Source organism: Mobula birostris, chromosome 27 (genome assembly GCF_030028105.1).
Source record: "Mobula birostris isolate sMobBir1 chromosome 27, sMobBir1.hap1, whole genome shotgun sequence".
NCBI lineage: Eukaryota > Metazoa > Chordata > Chondrichthyes > Myliobatiformes > Myliobatidae > Mobula > Mobula birostris.
This window is the reverse complement of record NC_092396.1, coordinates 14,504,345-14,517,133: the sequence shown is the minus strand read 5'-3', so window position 1 is coordinate 14,517,133 and position 12,789 is coordinate 14,504,345. Positions and strand designations below refer to the sequence as shown.

At 40.9% G+C, this 12,789-nt stretch overlaps 1 protein-coding gene across 1 annotated transcript in view; it reads right to left on the bottom strand.

Moving 5' to 3' along the window:
• LOC140188456 (protein kinase C zeta type-like) overlaps positions 1-12,789 on the bottom strand; it is a 394,997-nt gene that overhangs the window by 143,538 nt on the left and 238,670 nt on the right. The window lies entirely within an intron of this gene.

The following is a 12,789-nucleotide window of genomic DNA, read 5'->3' as shown; positions in this document are numbered from 1 at the left end:
TAGTTAAGGAATATTGAGCAGAAGAGACCTATACATATATGTAAAAATGAAAGGGGAATCAATTGAAATGTACAGGTTCCAAGGGGGTAAGGTAGTTGCTGTGGGTATGTTTTCTCCCTTGGCACAGTTCAAAACTAAAATGTAATCTCAGGGAAAGGTCATCCACTTAAAACAAACAAGAATGGATTTCTTTAAATGGTTATGAAAATTTGGAATTCTCAATCTGCTGGGCTATGAATGCCAAATTATCAACCAAAGTCAAGGCAGGCATATGCATTTTGGAATCAAGGTTTAAGCTATCAAGTAGGAAAGTAGAGAGAAGTCCAAAAATTAGACTGGCCATTATACTGAATGGAGGGTTGATTGTGAGGGACTGTACAACTGACTCCTGCTCCTATTCTTTATATTTACATTTCAAATTATTTTAATTAACATTGTCACAGCAGAATTCAAACTTAAGTCTGTAGATCATTGATCCAAGCTATGGATACTAGTTCAGCAGCTTAACTATTATGCATGTATAGCTAATAAAATAAAGCATTATACTTCACAAGTCACTGATTTCACCTGCCTTATTAAGCTGATCCAATAATCATTAAACTATGAAACCAAGTACTAGATAACCCTATTTTTCAACTTATTCATTCAACACAGTAGCTTGTAATGAAGAAATTCTCCCCGGGCATCTGTTCACCTTCAAAGAGCGAAAGAATATATAATTACTGAAAATAAGGCTACAAGTCAAGGTTTTTATGAAATTATGTTCAAATACACCATACAATTTCAAGTTTGATTGGAAGTTCCCACTGAAGTGATTCCATTACTTTGAACATCCAGACTAGCAGTAAGTAACAAAGATCAAGGAACCTTATTTTAAAATCGTACTTACTGTTAGGGATTATTCTGGAGTTATGAAATTATAGATAACATAATTATAGATTAACTAAAATGAGAACCAGTCTTCAGGAAATAAAGCCTCTACACAATTTAACTTCCGACTGATGCTTTGTGGCTAGTGAAATCAATCATTAGGTCTGGGACATTCTGATAGTATCCCAATGAAACTACACAGGAAAAGACAGAAGATAAATTTTCCCGTAAGACCATAAGAAATAGGAGCAGAATTAGGCCATTTGGCCCATTGAGTCTGCTCCACCATTTCATCATGGCTGATCCATTTTATCTCTCAACCCCAATCTCCTACCTTGTCCTCATATCCTTTCATGCCCTGACTAATCAAGAATCTATCAACCTGTGCCTTAAATATACCCAATAACGTGGCCTCTACAGCCATCTGTAGCAACAAATTCAGCATTCTCCAGCTATTACAGCTATTAGCACATAGTTGAAGATGTGTCCCTGCCACTTAACCTTCTGGTTAGTTGTATATTCATGGAGCCATATCGCAACACTGTAACAAAATGAGTGTCTAGAGTTTGACCTCAAGAGTCCTTTGGGACAGACATCAGTGTTGAATATTCAAAGAGATTCTGCTAGTTGAGATGTGATACCATTGTAAATATATAATTCTGTAAATTTACCTGACTATATTCAAAATGTTAAAGTGGTTGTAGCAATTGAAGCTATAGTTAATCATTACTGTTATTTTTGTGTTGAAGGAGAATAGAACATCATGTCAGGAAAATGAGGTTCTCTTGGATTTTCTGGACTTCCCTGCTCCTGGAGGTTTGCTGTGTGAATAAAGACTTTTATACTTACCAGTTACAGCTTCAGTGATTTTAGTCATCCACAACAGACACATCAATGCAAGGTCATTTAAAATGGTTCAAACACCTTGTCAGCATCCCAAGAAGGCACTTACCAGATCACATAGAACATAGAAAACCTACAGCACAATGCAGGCCCTTTGGCCCACAAAGCTGTGCCAAACATGTCCTTACCTTAGAAATTACCTAGGGTTACCCATAGCCCTCTATTTTTGAGCTCCATGTACCTGTCCAGGAGTCTCTTAAAAGACCCCATCGTACCCGCCTCCACCACTGCCGCCAGCAGCCCATTCCACGCACTCACCACTCTCTGCGTAAAAGACTTACCCCAAACATCTCCTCTGTACTTACTTCCAAGCAACTTAAAACCTTGCCCTCTCGTGCTAGGTGTTTCAGCCCTGGGAAAAAGCCTCTGACTATCCACATGATCAATGCCTCTCATTATCTTATACACCAGGGTCCCCAACCACCGGGCCGCAGACCGGTACCGGGCCGTAAAGCATGTGCTACCAGGCCACGAGGAAACGATACAATTTGGCGATATGAGTCAGCTGCACCTTTCCTCATTCCGTCACGCCCACTGTTGAGCTTGAACGCACGCGAGGTCATTACATATGCGTCATCCATGTCAGCACGGGAAGGAGATCAACTCCTCGAGCTTGCAAATGACGACAGGCTGAAAAGTATGTTTGACATAACATCTCTGCCGGCATTCCGGATCAAAGTCAAGGCTAAATATCCTGAGATAGCCACGGAAGTGCTGAAAACGTTGCTTCCATTTCCAACATATCTCTGCAATGAATGCAACGAAAACTAAATTGTGGAATAGACTGGACATAAGGAACCCCCTTCGAGTATCGTTGTCTCCCATCACCCTTCGATGGGACCATCTTGTTGCAGGAAAACAAATATTCAGCCCAGGGCTCCCACTGATTCAGCGATATTGGTGTGTTGCAATGATTTTATATAGCTGTTTGCATGCGACAGCGGCCACACCCCGGGCAACGGCTTCAACAAGCCAGCTAAACCAGGTGAGGGTAGCCGACGGGTCTCAAACCCTCGGTGAGATAGGGAGTTGTCTATCCCAGCATGTGAAGACAGACTCCGGCGGATTGAGCGGACGAGACCTATGGAAGGTCCAACGGTCAAGAAGGCGGTCTCTGCAAGCGTCGTGGAACGTGTAGAGCTGGACAAGACACAGAAGACGTCCCGGGCATCCACTGCGCCTAGTCCCATCTCCAGCCGTCTAGACTCTGTCTTGCCACTGGATCCAGATGGGAATTGGGAAGAGAGAGTGAGGCTGACGCTGTGCAACTCTCCCTCACTTAAATCCAAATCACGCACTAGTCTTGACACCATCATAATGGTGTCGAGGTCCTCATCGACGTCAACGATGGACGAACAACCAACCATATGTTCATACGGGGAAAATATGTGCTGTGTGTTTAATATCTAAACGTTACTTAAAATGTTATGATGCTATTGACTTATAAGTGACTTATATAACCATATAACAAGTACAGCATGGAAACAGGCCATCTCTGCCCTTCTAGTCTGTGCTGAACGCTACTCTCACCTAGTCCCACCGACCTGCACTCAGCCAACAACCCTCCATTCCTTTCCTGTCCATATACATATCCAATTTTTCTTTAAATGATAATATTGAACCTGCCTCTACCACTTCTACTAGAAGTTCGTTCAACACTCACTTCAAGCTCCCCTCTCCTCACCTGATAATGACTTATCAGTATATCCATGTGAGGAAAATATGCGCTGTGTGTTTAATATTAAATTCGTTAGATAAACCCTTTTAGAAATGAAATTGAGTGTATTAGCCACTTATCACCTATATTCCGGTCGTGATAACACCCCCCCCCCGAACAGAATCACCAAAAACGATTTGTGGAGGAAAGAAAATCAGCACATACACGCATGCGCACTGGTGCCCGCGCAAGGTTTCATGGTCATTGTAGTCTTTTCGGGGTAAACAACGTATTTGACTGCTACTCTTGTCCACTGGCAACCCTACCCCCCACCCCAGCCCCCCCGGTCGGCCGGTCCTCAAGAATATTGTCAATATTAAACCGGTCCGCAATGCAAAAACGGTTGGGGACCCCTGTCATACACATCAGTTAATTCATGCCTAAAAAGTCTAATTTAAAATCCGATGGCAGAGTAAGCCTCAAGACTGTCAACTGCTAGTCACCTGGACATAAATATAGATGTAAACAACAGAAGCGTCATATCTGACTTGCTGACCTGGTGGCCTGCTTACCTCTCAGCACAAAGATTTGAACGGTCTCATGAACATATGAACAATAATGCCATTTGTTATTTATGATCTACATTTTAAGCAGTAACCATTTATCATATTTCTCTATTGGTTACAATTTATCCCAAATATTGCACTTTTGTTTTAAAAATACTCATTCTTACTAAAATGGCATTAGGGAAGTACAAAAGTAAAACGACAGTTTCTCTATTGTCCACAAGGAATACCAATGTAACAAAGTCACAAAAGAGGTCAATTGAAATTGTGAAAAAGGTGAAGTACATCTCCTCGCCTTACCTACAGCCTAAAACAGAATTGACCAGGAGGGGCCATAAAAAGTCCTTGGCAAGTAGGATTAAAGAGAATCACAAGGCATTCTACACATACTGTACATCAAGAGCATGGGGATAACTAGGGAGAGGGCAGGACCACTCAAGGATAAAGGGGGGAACATTTTCTTGGACATGGAGTATATGGGTGAGATCCTTAATGAGTACTTTACATCAATGTTTACCAAGGAGAAGGACATGGAGGACAGGGAGATGAGTGCTGAGCATATTATTATTGTATGGCATTTTGAAGTAGAGGAGGGGGTAGTGTTGGTTCTCTTAAAGAGCTTTAAAGTGGATAGGTCCTCAGGGCCTGATGGGATATATCCCAGGTTATTGAGAGAGGCAAGAGAAGAGATTGCTGAGGCCCTGACCAGTATTTTCATGTCTTCCCTAGCCTGGAGGACTGGCAAGTAGCTAATGTTGTTCAATTATTCAAGAAGGAAATCAGGGACAATCCTGGGAACTATAGATTGATGAGTTTCAGGTCAGTGGTAGGGAAGTTACTGGAGAAAATTCTTAAGGATAGGATTTATGAGCATTTGGAAAACCATGACCTAATTAGGAAGAGCCAGCATGGCTCTTTGTGGGGCAAGTCATATACTACTAACTTAAGTTTTTCGATGAGGTGATGAGGGTGATGGATGAAGGTAGAGCTGTGGATGTTGTCTACATGGATTTTAGTAAAATATCTGAGAAGGTCCCTCTTAGGAGGCTCATCCAGAAGATTGAGATGCATGGGTTCCATGGTGAATTGGCTGTTTGGATTCAGATATAGCTTGTCCATTGAAGATGCAGGGCAGAGGTTGAAGGGACTTATTCTAGCTGGAGGTCTGTGATTAATGGTGTTCCCAAAGGATCAGTACTGGGACCTCTGTTGTTTGTGATGTACATAGCTGAAATGGCTAGCATGAGAGGGCATAGTTTTAAGGTGCTTGGAAGTAGGTACAGAGGAGATGTTGGGGTAAATTTTTTTACGCAGAGAGTGGTGAGTGCATGGAATGGGCTGCCGGCGGTGGTGGTAGAGGCGGAAACGATAGGGTCTTTTAAGAGACTCCTGGATGGATACATGGAGCTTAGAAAAATAGAGGGCTATGCGTAAGCCAAGGTAGTTCTAAAGTAAGGACATGTTCGGCACAGCTTTGTGGGCCGAAGGGCCTGTATTGTGCTGCAGGTTTTCTATGTTCTATAAATGACCTGGATGAAAATGTAGATGGTTGGGTTAGTAAGTTTGCAAATGATACAAAGATTGGTGGAGTTGTGGATAGTGTAGAAGACTGGCAAAGAATACAATGGGACATAGATCAGTTGCAGATATGAGTGAAGAAATGGCAGATGGAGTTTAACCTGGCCAAATGTGAAGTATTGTTAAGGCAAGACCCTTAACAGTATTGATGAGCAGGGGAATCATGAGGTTCAAGTTCATGGCTCCGTGAAAGTGACTACACAGGTTTATTTTATTTTAATTTTATTATTATTTTGATGGGTGGTTAAGAAGGCATGTTTACCTTTATTAGTTGAGGCATTGTGTTCAAAAATTAGGAGGTTGTATTACAATTTTATAAAACTCTAGTTAGACTGCAACTGGAGAATTGCATACAGTTCTGATTGAAGAGGTTTATGAGGATGCTGCCTGGATCAGAGGGCATGTACCATAATAAGAGGTTGGCAAACTTGGTTTGTTTTCTCTGGAGCGGCAGAGGATGAGGGGAGATCTGACAGAGGTTTATAAGATTATAAGAGGCGCAGACAAAGTAGACAACAGTATCTTTTTCCCAGAGTTGAAATGTCTATAACCAGAGGGCATGTATTTAAGGTGAGAGGGGGTAGTTTCAAAGGAGATCTGAGGGGCAAGTCTTTTTTTATTTACACAGAGAGTGGTGGGTATGGTTCTATGTTCTAACTTTCAGCTAATTGCTGACTCTCAGCATCACCACATAAAAAAATATAATATTAGTCTTCACATGCACAGTGACAGTCCATAGTATGACATTAACATCAACATTCCTGATTCCACCTCTTTCTTTAGTTTGTTAGATTACTTCTTAGACACCTAGGTCTGGGTGAGCAGAAGTTTTCTCCATGTACAAAGTGAATACTTTGGACTGGGTGGAGGGGAAGTACACCAGAATGTTGCTTGGGATGGAGCTTTTCAGTTAAAGAAGAATCTGGCAAGATTGAGATTGTGTAAAAAGGACTGAAGGTGGTGGGGTGTTGGGGTTTGAGGATACGAAAGCAGTATTTGAAGTTATGAGAGGCACAGACAGGGTAAACAGTTGGAAAACTTTTCCAAAGGCAGGGGTGTCTATAACTAGAGAGCATAGGCTTAGTTAAGCTAAAGGGTAAGCAGCTTAGTGAGGACCCTAGGAAGAATTTATCACTTGTGTGGCTGGCATCTGGAAAACACTATCTGTGTGGGTGAGGGAGAGGTAGTATTCTCATAATATTTAACTAACTGGAGGAGCAACTGATTCACTAACATACAGAAGATACGGACCAAGTACTCAGAAATAAGATTAGTATGGATAGATACATGATGGCTGGCATGGACATGATGAGCCAAAGGGCCCCTTTCTGTTCTCTAATGTTCTATGACTATAAGCAAATTATAATCTGAAACGGAGCCAGTGATAGGCAGAGATGATGTGCAGATGGATCAAAACTGCAAGTTCAAGTTTGTCATTCAACAATACACGAATACCACCAAGTGAAACAACGTTACACTGGAGCCAAGTGCAAAACACAGTATCACCGGTGATGCACCGCACAAGGTAAATATAGCACATAATTATGAAAGCAATAAACATACAGTCACATGAAAAATAATATAGTCAAAGTCCCTGAGTGTCATGTCCTGTAGGATGGGATATTTGTTGGCAAGAGCAAGTCCTCAGCAGTCTGATCATCACTCGCTAGTGCAGACACAGACAATCCAGCTTGAGCAAACACTGCAAGCACTGGAGGACACCAACAATGGGAGGGGCCAGGCCCTAATCCAGCATGGATGTCTCCGTTTTAAGTGGCATCATGAAAGACCACAGTGGAAGCGTGAAAAGCTTTGGGGAAATAATCAAAAACTCACTGCAAGGCAGCCTGAACCATGTCCAGCAACAGCAGGACAATTAAAATCAAGACAGCCTGAGGTACCAGAATCAAAGAACTGTAGCGTTCAAAGAGAAATCAGAGATTGGAATGCTGTATGAAGGGTTTGCTGATTGTAAGGAGAATGAAGCAGTGGAAACACTTGAAAACATTAAGAATTTTAAAATAAAAGCATGAATGGCAAGATTCAGGGAGAGAGAATGTAAGGCAAGAGGCAGATACAGGCAATGCTGCAGAGGTATAATTTGTAATGCAAGAATTATGGATAGTGACAGTTTGATTTCAATTTTCCTTATGGACTTTGCAACACTTAAAAGCACTGCTCCCTGGCTCAGAACAATGATTTGAGCAAGTTCTTTTGTGTGATATTGTGGGATTCCCAAGGCTACTTTTAATCCAATAACACTACATTAAATACAGTGCCTTGAAGCCAACACAACTATTTTCAGATTTTACTATTTCATTTTCTAAATTTAAAATATATTGAAGTAGGATTTTTTGAGCATTGTGCATCATGTGAAATCAAAAGTAAAATTCCAAAACCTGTCAATGATTTACTAAAATGTATACATCCCATTTGTAATTACTACACTAACTTCCCTCAGGCACAATATATCACCTTAACAAATCAACCAATTTGTTGATGTACAAAATAGGAGGATCACCTTTTTTCAATGAATTCAAAAGGATAAATACTCCGCCTTCTCTGCAAGGTCCAACAGTATGGTAGATTTTCAACAGACCAAACCAAAATGGAGACAAATGTGCATTCAAGACTGATCAGGGAAATGATAATAGAGAAGCACAGATCTGGAAAAAGGTACATTACCATCTCAAAGGCATTTAACATACCTTGGAGCACAGTGTAGTCCATTGTGAAAAAGTGTAAAAAAAAACGAAACCACAGCCAAGCTGCCTAGGTCAGACTGTCCTAAACTTAATTGCAGAAAAATAATGGCACTTGTTAGAGAAGTTACTGCGACGCCAACAGCCACTCTAAGTGAGCTGCAGAAGTTGGTGATTGCATCTGGAGATGCAATTCATGACTCTACAATCTCTAAGGCCAGCACAAAAAGCGTATTTTTCTTTAGCCCTGACTGAAAAAAAAAACATATCCTTGCCCTTAAAGACTTTGCAAAACATGACTTAGAAGATACTGTAAAGACACAGAAGGTCTTGTGGTCAGATGAGACTAAAGTAGAACTTCTTGGCGTCAACTCTAAGTGGTATGTGTGGCATAAATCTAACACTGTATCAGTCAGGTAACAGCATCCCTACTGTAAAGTATGGTGGAGGTAGCACCATGCTATGGGCTGCTTTTCAACAGCAGGGACTGGAATTTGGTCAGGATTGATAAGAAGATGAATGGTACTAAATACAAATTGATCCTGGATAAAAACTTGCTAGCCACTGCCAGAAAGCTTAAACTGTGGAGGAAATTTGTCTTTCAGCAGGACAACACCCCAAGGCACACTGCCATAGCAACCATGGAATGGCTTCAAATGAAGAAAATCAATGTCCTTGAGTAAGCCAGTCAGAGTCCTGACCTTAACCCAATCAAACATCTCTGGCAAGACTTCAGGCTGCTGTCTACTGCCGCTCTCCAAATAACCTGGCATAACTTAAGCAAACTTTCAAGGAGGAATGGGCAAATTTTGCTCCATCACACTGTGCACAGCTCATAGAGACTTATCCAAAAAGACCACTGGCTGTAATAGCTGTGAGAGGTGGTTCAACTAAGTACTGGGGTGGGGGGGGGGAATACTTTTTAAATGCTGACATAGTTTTTGAATTTTTTAGTTTTTCATGCTTTACAATTTTCTCTATTTTTTAGGCTCTACTGTGAAAAAAGGAGCATGAGATACTCATTTGTGTGAACAAAGGATTGAGGTATTCAGCCCAGTACTTTTCCTAGGTACTGTACATGGCAGCTGGGGAAAATCCATCACATTCACAAGTGCTCTTCAAGTAAAGAAAATCTACTGTCCTGACCTATTTTTTTCACAGATGAACTCAGACAGTACCATGTTGATTCCAAAAAAATCTAACACGCGATTCAATTTTGTCAAAAACCACAGTGTATGCAAGTAAATAAATTAGCTCAGATTGCCCAGTTTCCATGTATTCACTGGTTTCCGATTAAGCCAACTGCAAAATCCTCCTCAAAGCACCTAAAGACTGTTGTCAAAATTGAGAGAGTTGCCCACAGATTAATGAGGCAATAGCTAGTAGGAGCCTTGTATGCATAATCAGATATTTCCTGTCTCCAAAATCTTTACAATCCTCAGTTATGTCTTACTCCATTAGGATTGGATGAAAATCACTAAATAGTGGAAAGGGAAATCTGGAAATCTAACATTAACACTGAGCATCATGAAGTCTCATTGCACTACACTAAATAGTACTAGAAGCACCAACATTCGAGTCAAATAAGATGTTCTCCTTAAGGGTTGCCTTTGGTGGATCCCTCAGGTGGCTGTAGAGGCTGATCCGGGATCCATATATTCTGTTGCCATGTCGGCACAAGTAAGTGGTGGCAATGGTTAGTAGTTGTGTCTTTTGGTTGTTCAGTCTCTCCTTTTGCAGCTTCACCTCACACAAAATAATTCCCTGCTGATTGCAATCTACAATCTTCCCACAGCTGACAAATCGGCATTTCTTCTTGTTCAGTAACATTTCACAAAGCATAGAGAAAGAGATGCACAGAAAATACTGTGAATGGGAAATTTCAACAGGAGTAGCTCAGTAGCAATACCTCTAGCTCAACTAGCCAAATCCTCTTGCTTAATGGAAGTCTGTTGCAGTTGGGAGTGAACCATCATGAACAATAAACCTAGTCTCCTCTTCACTAATCCACTTGCTGCAGACACACGCGAAATGACAATAAGGACAAATGCGAATTTATGGAGACTGAAGACAAACACTCAAGGGGCCACTTTATTAGATATACCTGTAGACCTATTTGGTAATGCAAATATCAGCCAATCATGTGACAGCAACTCAATGCATTAAAATATGTAGATATGGACAAGAGGTTCACTTATTATTCAGCCCAAACTTCAGAATGGGAAAGAAATGTGATATCGGGTGACCTTGACTGTAGCATGATTGTTGGTGCCAGATAAGATGGTTTGAGTTTCTCAGAAACTGCTGATCTCCTGGAATCTTCACACACAACAGTCTCTGGAACTTATAGAAAAGGTGCGAGAAACAAAAATACATCCAGTGAATGGCAGTTCTGTGGATGAAAATGCCTTGTTAATGAGAGAGGTCAGAGGAGAATGACCAGACTGGTTCAAGCTGACGGGTGGTCGACAATAACTCAAATAACCATGTATCACAACAGTGGTGTGCAGAAGAGCATCTCCGAACACACATCTTGAACCTTGAAGTGGATGGGCTACAGCAGCAGAAGACCATGAACATATACTCAGTGGCCACTTTATTAGGTACAGGAAATAAATTCTGAGTGTATAGGAATACGTTTCTACAACAGGCATACCTAAAAATGAGGTGCCACCCTGGGAATGCTGCAACACAGGACTAGCCAACAGTAAGCATTAAAGCAGCATTTCTTGTTTATCCATGTTTCAGGATCTCGGCTTTGCTGTCAAGGTCAGTACTTACTGGCCATTCTTTGTTGCCCTATGGAGGTGGTTATGAGCTGCCAACTTCAACTGCTGTTGTCTTTTATTTGAAGGCACTCCCATAACAGATTCAGGGTACCAAGATATGGGCCCAAAATGTACGAAGACCAGCAATATATCTTCAAATATGAATGCTATGTAACTTGGAGGGAAACTTGCAGGTGGTCTTCCCTTATGTATGTTGCTTTTGCCCTCTTTGATGACAGAAATGGAAGGTTTCAAAGATGCTGTCAGAGCAGCCAAGGCAAGTAAATACAATGCATTTTACAGATTGCAGAGACTGCAGCCATTATGTGCCAATGGTGAAGGGAATAAATGTTTTAGTTGTGGAAGAGGTGTCAATCAAGCATACCACTTTGTCCTAGATGATGTTGAGCTTCTTGATACCTGTAGAAGCTGTACTCTTCCAGGCACAGAGATGTCAGGATGTGAGTAACTCGTCGCATCTGAACTACTTTTATAGCCATAGTATGTGTGTCTGTTTCAGCTGGGATACTGGTCAATGGCAACAGTTAGGTAGGGAGCTTAATGATGATAATTCCACTGAATATCATGAGTAAGTTGTTTAACTCTCTCTTGTAACTGGTCATTGCCTGGCAGTTTTGTCATGTGAATGTTACTTGTTATCTATTAGCTCATGCCCCAGTGCTGCCTCGTTCTTGATGCATGCAAGCATGGTGATGACAATTTGCAAACGGAATTGAACACAATCCAATCACCAGTGAGCATAGTCATTTCTGACCTTCTGATGGGTGGAAAGTCATTGGTAGGCTAAATGATCTCATAATCCATGGAGCAGATTAAAGCTTTACAGTCTTTCCACATCCATTAAGGGACGATGGTGGCAGATAATTTAACATATGAGGGAAGGATGAGACTCCAAGAACATCCTACAGTTCAGCAGGTTAGTATCAAAGTCAAAAATTGAATATTTGCAACCACTTTCAGCCAGGAAATAAGCTGATATTTGTCAGATGAATAAGTGATTCATCACTGGTTCTGCTGAAGGTCCCCATCATTACATAAATTATCTTACAGCCCGTTTGATGCAGACCATGATATTTAAGAAACAACTGAAAGTACTACGTGGAGAAAAGTTTATTGGGCCAGACAATATTCCAGTTGCCATACAGAAAACTGCACTCCAAGACCTAATATGCTTCCAGAAACACTGTTTCTGTGCCTTATCATGTCTCAATAATAAGAAAATTTTTCTAAGCTAAATACATAAATTAAATGCACTTAGTTTCCATAGTATTAAAAGAACTAGTAATCGTTTCAAAGTTATAGAAGCTACCATTTATTTTAGTTTCAGTTCTTGTCTTTCTGAAGGGTTGCACAGAAATTCAGAGTCTTTTATATTTAATATTTTTGGAAGTAAAATTAAAAGAAGTCAGCATTTTATCAATATTAGATTTTTCTGAATGGACCATTTAATTCCTTTTGTTAGGTGCAACTCTGACACATCTGGAAATATTATAGTGACTTTCGCCCATCTTGCTACATTATTCTTCTTGGTTGCCAGTGCCGCATACTAGAACTGTAGGCCCAGAAGAGAAAACAGATATTCCTGATTGACTTTGTGGAGCTGTGCAGTCAGCCAAATTATGTCCAGGTCAAATATTGAACTTGTGCATTTTCCAGAAATGATCCCTTATATGAGACCAGGAGTGTAAGCATAACTTGCTTTTCATTTCCTCTTTTTCCAATGA